We start from the raw sequence: 5000 nt of genomic DNA on the forward strand, positions 1-5000 counted from the left end.
GAAAGAGCTATCAATCTGTCAATCCTTCCGGTGTCCGGGCCTGGTGAGGTTTCCCGTGTTGAGTCAAATTAAGCCGCAGGCTCCACTCCTGGTGGTGCCCTTCCGTCAATTCCTTTAAGTTTCAGCTTTGCAACCATACTTCCCCCGGAACCCAAAAGCTTTGGTTTCCCGGAGGCTGCCCGCCGAGTCATCGGAGGAACTGCGGCGGATCGCTGGCTGGCATCGTTTATGGTTAGAACTAGGGCGGTATCTGATCGCCTTCGAACCTCTAACTTTCGTTCTTGATTAATGAAAACATACTTGGCAAATGCTTTCGCTTCTGTTCGTCTTGCGACGATCCAAGAATTTCACCTCTAACGTCGCAATACGAATGCCCCCGCCTGTCCCTATTAATCATTACCTCGGGTTCCGAAAACCAACAAAATAGAACCGAGGTCCTATTCCATTATTCCATGCACACAGTATTCAGGCGGGCTTGCCTGCTTTAAGCACTCTAATTTGTTCAAAGTAAACGTGCCGGCCCACCGAGACACTCACTCAAGAGCACCCTGGTAGGATTGCAACGGGGTCCGCCTCGGGACGCACGAGCACGCACGAGGCGCGTCGCACGCCTTCAGCTCGCCCCACCGGCAGGACGTCCCACGATACATGCCAGTTAAACACCGACGGGCGGTGAACCAACAGCGTGGGACACAAATCCAACTACGAGCTTTTTAACCGCAACAACTTTAATATACGCTATTGGAGCTGGAATTACCGCGGCTGCTGGCACCAGACTTGCCCTCCAATAGATACTCGTTAAAGGATTTAAAGTGTACTCATTCCGATTACGGGGCCTCGGATGAGTCCCGTATCGTTATTTTTCGTCACTACCTCCCCGTGCCGGGAGTGGGTAATTTGCGCGCCTGCTGCCTTCCTTGGATGTGGTAGCCGTTTCTCAGGCTCCCTCTCCGGAATCGAACCCTGATTCCCCGTTACCCGTTACAACCATGGTAGGCGCAGAACCTACCATCGACAGTTGATAAGGCAGACATTTGAAAGATGCGTCGCCGGTACGAGGACCGTGCGATCAGCCCAAAGTTATTCAGAGTCACCAAGGCAAACGGACCGGACGAGCCGACCGATTGGTTTTGATCTAATAAAAGCGTCCCTTCCATCTCTGGTCGGGACTCTGTTTGCATGTATTAGCTCTAGAATTACCACAGTTATCCAAGTAACGTGGGTACGATCTAAGGAACCATAACTGATTTAATGAGCCATTCGCGGTTTCACCTTAATGCGGCTTGTACTGAGACATGCATGGCTTAATCTTTGAGACAAGCATATGACTACTGGCAGGATCAACCAGGGAGCTGCGTCAACTAGAGCTGAGCAGCCGGCCGCCCGGGAGTGTGTCCCGGGGGCCCGCGCGAACACGCAAGCGTCCGCTCAATTATTCTGCAAACAGGAGGAGGCTGAGCTCCCCTGCACAATACACCTCGAAACCCTCTCAGGTCCCGGCGGCGCGCAGCGCCGTCCTAAGTACTTGGTCGGGTTCGAGAGAGGCGCAATCGCCCGGAGTTTGGCGAGTAGACGCTTTAGGTGCGACCACCCGTGCTCCCAACTGAGCTTGCCGCTGCCGACAGAGGCCCGGGAGCGTGCTGTCGTGGCATTGCCGGCGGGAGACAACACGCGCCACCTACGGTGGCCGGCAGCTCCAACGCCAGCGCCACAGAAGGACAAAAGCCCCACTTGGGTGCCGAAGCGAACTCTCCCAGCACAGCGCACGCGCCAACACGTCCGCACAGCTGCGATACAATCCACCTGCGAGAACCGCAGAGGCGACCGAGCAGCAGACGGCGTCGCGGCGCCGAGCGCCGGGCGGCGGCGCATCCTCAGCGCACACAGTCCTCAATCGGACCAGCACACTGCAGATGTCCACCGCGCTTCGCACCGGGCCCGCGAGGACCTACTTTGGCCGCACGGCGCCGCGTGCAGGGTGCGCCGGCGCGCAGCTGCGCCGCCTGCCGCCTCCGTCGGCCGGCGCGCCTGCCACTGGCCGCCCCCACCAGCCGGCTGTAGCGCGTGCGCCCACGCACCGCGCGGCCAGCACGCCGGGAGGCCCCCCCTCACCGGCCGGGGACGGTCCCACCCAGCCACCGCCGCGTATCGCTTCACACCCACATGCCATTCACGTTCGTGGGCATGGTGGGTATCGCTGAAACAACCGGTTGGTAGCTCAACCGATCGTCGCCATCACTGATTCACCTCTAGCGAGAACAACCGCACCACAACGGTTTACCAGTTCTTCATTTGCGTAACGTCACCAGCAAACGTAGACGTCCATCGCCATTTGCAAATTCAACGATTGTTGCATGCCTGTGTCAGGTGTCACGACACACTATGTCTGCCCACATACACGCAACAACATGTGCACGCTTCGCGAACACGTGGAAGGTGGCCCCCGTACGTATGCGATGTCCATTGCGCGAACGACTGTCAACCGGCCTCTGTCGCATGTCGCAGATGTGGAACGCAGTGCACCATGCTATCACGGTGTGTGAGAAGAGACGACTACGTCTGACAACACGCGCCACTACATCAACAGACGGCTCATGCTGATCGCCATCCACGGCATACCATACTTCAATCCAGCTCTTATAGGGAGACGACACGTAGCTGAGTGCACAATATTTGGACCGTATGGTTCGCCGTTGTTGGCGCAGTCGTGGTACGGTCACACATGTACCACGATGTATCATTCAGTACATGAGGACCAATGTGCAGTACAGTGTGTGATTTGGACGTACAACATCAGCGGACAGTTGACACAAGCCGTACCACAACGTAGGCTGTGCTTCGCCATGCGAATGCCAATGAACAACTGCGAAGGGCATTGAGCATGTACGTCCTGCTGCCATCCGCATTACAGTGTATAGCTGCAAGGTGTTTAACATGAAGCGATACTCTGGGGACCGGGCAGTGCGAGTAGCAAACTATATTGCGGGGGTTGCAGTTAGGCAACACTACACTAATTTAACGCGTCGTATGACAATTACAGAGCAGGTTAAGGCCCAACGTGTGTTGGGTTAAGGTACAATATAGGTTAGGTTAAGGTACAATATAGGTTAGGTTACGGTACAATATGGGTTAGGTTAAGGGACAATATGGGTTAGGTTAAGGGACAATATAGGTTAGGTTAAGGGACAATATGGGTTAGGTTAAGGGACAATATGGGTTAGGTTAAGGGACAATATGGGTTAGGTTAAGGGACAATATGGGTTAGGTTAAGGGACAATATAGGTTAGGTTAAGGGACAATATAGGTTAGGTTAAGGGACAATATAGGTTAGGTTAAGGGACAATATAGGTTAGGTTAAGGGACAATATAGGTTAGGTTAAGGGACAATATAGGTTAGGTTAAGGGACAATATAGGTTAGGTTAAGGGACAATATAGGTTAGGTTAAGGGACAATATAGGTTAGGTTAAGGGACAATATAGGTTAGGTTAAGGGACAATATAGGTTAGGTTAAGGGACAATATAGGTTAGGTTAAGGGACAATATCGGTTAGGTTAAGGGACAATATGGGTTAGGTTAAGGGACAATATAGGTTAGGTTAAGGGACAATATAGGTTAGGTTAAGGGACAATATAGGTTAGGTTAAGGGACAATATAGGTTAGGTTAAGGGACAATATAGGTTAGGTTAAGGGACAATATAGGTTAGGTTAAGGGACAATATAGGTTAGGTTAAGGGACAATATGGGTTAGGTTAAGGGACAATATAGGTTAGGTTAAGGGACAATATAGGTTAGGTTAAGGGACAATATGGGTTAGGTTAAGGGACAATATGGGTTAGGTTAAGGCGCAATATGGGTTAGGTTAAGGCGCAATATAGGTTAGGTTAAGCGACAATATGGGTTAGGTTAAGGGACAATATAGGTTAGGTTAAGGCGCAATATGGGTTAGGTTAAGGCGCAATATGGGTTAGGTTAAGGCGCAATATGGGTTAGGTTAAGGCGCAATATGGGTTAGGTTAAGGCGCAATATGGGTTAGGTTAAGGCGCAATATGGGTTAGGTTAAGGCGCAATATGGGTTAGGTTAAGGCGCAATATGGGTTAGGTTAAGGCGCAATATGGGTTAGGTTAAGGCGCAATATGGGTTAGGTTAAGGCGCAATATGGGTTAGGTTAAGGCGCAATATGGGTTAGGTTAAGGCGCAATATGGGTTAGGTTAAGGCGCAATATGGGTTAGGTTAAGGCGCAATATGGGTTAGGTTAAGGTACACATTGTTGTAAGGAAAGGTGTATTGGGGGGGGGGGGGGGGGGGGCGGCGGCGGCGGCGGCCGGTTTGTTGATTGTGATTATAGTAAGTGGATGCCTGCGGCATCATCTGATTTGCCACGTCAGGATGCACCTTTGGCTCATGACAGGCGGCGCTCTGATTCCATGCTTGTGGCAGACCTGTGTCTTTCATTCCTGCCATTGTTTGTGTGCTGTGACAGGAGGCAGTATTGTGATGTTGGGTGTACCCCTGTGTAGGACGTGTGTGGGTGTTGGTGGCTTAGCTGAGCAATGGTGGTTGTCGGAAGGGTGGGATATTCTGTTTTGTGAGTGGACCTCCCGGTCTGGTTATGATAGTGTGGATTGTCTAATGTGGCGGAGAGGATGCACTGGGTGTTGTTCCATGCTGGTGCTTACATATTGTCTCTGTGCCTGTTACAGGCAGAGAGTAGTGCGTGATAAGAGTGTCTGGCTGACGTGTGGTTGTGATTGTGAGCAGAGTCTTTCAGCATGTATACGGACAGTTGTATACATTATCTGTATTTTGATGGCTCTATCTATTACTAATCAGCGCCGTGTATACGTTTCATCCGGTTCCAGTCGAAACTGTTGTATCTCTGTACATTAGTGACACGGCGAGGCCGCCATGTAGTTACTCGTCTCGGCAGCTTCCACCGGTGTATGGCAAATGATTATAAGGAATCAGTCTAGTCGTCAATACCGATAGTGTGACGTCA

The 5000-nt window shown here is 51.6% G+C and overlaps 1 non-coding gene across 1 annotated transcript in view; it reads right to left on the minus strand.

Moving 5' to 3' along the window:
• Positions 1-1351, minus strand: part of LOC126448868 (small subunit ribosomal RNA) — a 1910-nt gene extending 559 nt beyond the window's left edge. The window contains exon 1 of the ribosomal RNA XR_007584276.1: positions 1-1351. This exon is cut by the window's left edge and continues 559 nt beyond it. This is a non-coding gene — a ribosomal RNA (small subunit ribosomal RNA).
• Between the last annotated feature and the right edge of the window lie 3649 nt (positions 1352-5000).

This window comes from Schistocerca serialis, unplaced genomic scaffold (genome assembly GCF_023864345.2).
Source record: "Schistocerca serialis cubense isolate TAMUIC-IGC-003099 unplaced genomic scaffold, iqSchSeri2.2 HiC_scaffold_635, whole genome shotgun sequence".
NCBI classification, from domain to species: domain Eukaryota; kingdom Metazoa; phylum Arthropoda; class Insecta; order Orthoptera; family Acrididae; genus Schistocerca; species Schistocerca serialis.